The sequence below is a fragment of the Octodon degus genome, unplaced genomic scaffold, assembly GCF_000260255.1.
Source record: "Octodon degus isolate 3935 unplaced genomic scaffold, OctDeg1.0 scaffold00245, whole genome shotgun sequence".
In the NCBI taxonomy this organism is placed as follows: domain Eukaryota; kingdom Metazoa; phylum Chordata; class Mammalia; order Rodentia; family Octodontidae; genus Octodon; species Octodon degus.
Window position 1 is genome coordinate 763,200 of NW_004524821.1, and position 2,699 is coordinate 765,898.

General features: G+C 45.1%; 1 protein-coding gene across 1 annotated transcript in view; it reads right to left on the reverse strand.

The window, feature by feature from the left end:
* Positions 1–2,699, reverse strand: part of Rimkla (ribosomal modification protein rimK like family member A) — a 39,694-nt gene that overhangs the window by 4,155 nt on the left and 32,840 nt on the right. The gene's annotated exons all lie outside the window — the stretch shown is intronic.

The window sequence follows — 2,699 nt, forward strand, 5'->3', positions numbered from 1 at the left end:
CCCCCCCTTATTTTCTCTTGATTTTCTTCAAATCTTAACATTGTCTACCCTCATTCATCACCACCATTCTTTTTTGAAATAATGGAGGTAATAATGTATTCTACAACACAGAGAAGGAGCCAAAACGAAGTCCTAAGCATGTTAGTGATTCAGTTCCAGAAACAGTTGCTTCGCATCTCCTGTCACCCTGAGGACACGGAGCAGGTAGGGCTCATGGCTAACTCTGTCTTACTTCCCCAGACCTCACACTGGGTGCAGGGCACAGACGTCCAACAGCATTTACATGGCATAATTAACTGGGCATGCTTTAGCAGAAGCCCAAGCGTGGATGGAGGGAGAGCCAAGGAAGCTAACTCCAGCCCAGAGCAACGTGCACAAAGAGGCCTATGCAAAATGCTGTGGCTACTCAAAGGAGGGAGCCACTGAGAGGCAGCCTCCTTCCTTTTAAGGAGAAATTTATGTTATTTGGCTATCCTCAATGGGAATAGCCCATGTGGCTATTGCTCCTTAGAAAAGCATCCTTTCTGATTCTAAATTCTTTGAGTCTGTAATTATTCAACATCTGTTTTTCACCTGCACATTAGTTAACAGTTCTGAACAGGGGGTTCCAGATAGGCTTGCTCTGTGGTCTGATCTGAGCACGCCCAGTCTGGGGATTGTTTCCTTCAAAGATAGAGCACAGAGATGGTTTTCCTAAGTTGCACGTCACCATCACAAAAGGAGTAGAGCCCTTCTGAAGTCTTAATAAAATGGAAGCAAGCATTAATCCCTGTGGGCATGTGAGACTGAAAAGTAAACCCTGAAACATGTCAGAAAGCCGGTGAGATAGCTCAACCATCTAAAGTGCCTGCTTTAGGCAAAGCGCAGGTAGTGCAGTTTGATCCCTGGCACCACATGCTGTGCCAGCCCCACCCCTAGGGATGGCTGAGCAGGCCATCAAAAAAAACCATGTCATAACTTGTTTTTGGTTATTCTCGAAGTACCAGACCCCAGATGCCCATGAGAGCTGGTGGAGCTGGGCAAGTGATCTGAGGATGTCAGGGGGCCAGTGGTAGGAGGGAATGTTAATTTGCAAATAACACTAGGAAATGTGTGTTATTTGCAAATACTAGGGCCACTTTCCCCCCAAAAATGAACATCTATAGACCTTCATATCCATGGGGGATCCTAGAACCAATCTTTTAGATACCAAAAGACATGAGATACCTAGCTACATGAGAGTCTTATGTAACTGCTGGAATTCTGTTTACTCTCTGGCCATTTTCCCTGACAAACTATGAGTTACACTAGCAAAAGATGATTTAAAAATAAAATTAAGAAAACAGTTCCATTTACAACAGTATCAAAAAGACTGAAGTATTTAAGAATAAGTTTAAGTAAAGAAATGTAAGATTTATACACTGAAAATTATAAAACATTGCTAAGAAAAAACAAAGATTTAAATAAATGGGAAAATGGGGCTGGGGAATGGCTCAGGAGAATAAGCGCTCCCCTGGCAAGCGCAAGGGCCTGAGTTCAATCCCCGGTTTCTGGTTCCACAAAAAAAAAAAAAAAAAAAAAAAAAAAAAAAAAAAAAAAATTACAAATAAATAAATAAATGGGAAAACATTTCATGTTCATGAATTGTTACTCTTCAAATTGATCTGCTGGGTGTGATAGGAGAACTGCCATGATTTCAAGGCCAACCTGGACTACACAGTGAGTTCAAGGACAGGCTAAACTACATAGCAAGACTCTCTTTCAAAAACAAAACAAAACAAAACAGAGCTGGGTATGGTGGCAGATTTCTACAGTCCCAGACCTCTCAGAGGCTGAGGCAGGAGGATCACAAGTTCGACCCAGCCTGGGCAACTTGGTGACCTTGTAATAATAAAAAAGACTAGGAATATAGATTGGCGAAGAGGCCTGGGTTCAATCCCCAGCACTGCAAAACAAAACAAAGAGATCCAGTTCTAGCCCAAGCCTGGTGAGTGTGTGGGAGAGCTTCCTGCTACCCTGCACCAGCGGGACCTGCCAGTCCCAGTCCAGGTGCAGCGTGGGTGAGACCCCCTCCCACCCCCTTGGGACACCCCACACCACTCCGCAGCACCCCCCCACCCTGCCCACCCAGTGAGGATTTCTGCCGCATTCTGGGGACCTCCAGATCCAGCCCTATCCCAGGCCTGGTGAGTGTGTGGGAGAGCTTCCTCTCCCCACTACTCCACCTTGTCCCCTCCAGACTCAGCTCAGGTCTGGCATACAGGCTGGGGTAAAACCCTGCAGCTGCAATCCCTACACAGAGTGTAGGGGACAAAGCCACCCAGCTAGTCCAGGAGCAGAACATCTTGCCAGAGGGGCACAAGAAGATCACTCCCAAGAGCAGCAGCAGGAAGCAGCTGAGCACAGCAGCCAGACCCAAGTCAGGCACAACTGGATAAAACCAAACTTTGTAGATCTGCACATGAACTTCAGTAGGTGCTAAAGTTGTAACTGCAGCAAAGCTCTACAAAAAGGTCAGAAGACAGTGCTAAACAAAATGACAATGAGAAGGAACAAAATACAATCTCAGACCCCAAGCACAACCATAACAAGTGCAGAGGACACTAACACAGAACAAATTGGGAACCACATAGCTGAAATCAATGAATCAGCAGCTTCTGAAATAAAGAAACAACTGCAGAAAGGTATAGAGGAACTCAGATTGGAAATGAAAAAAGAAA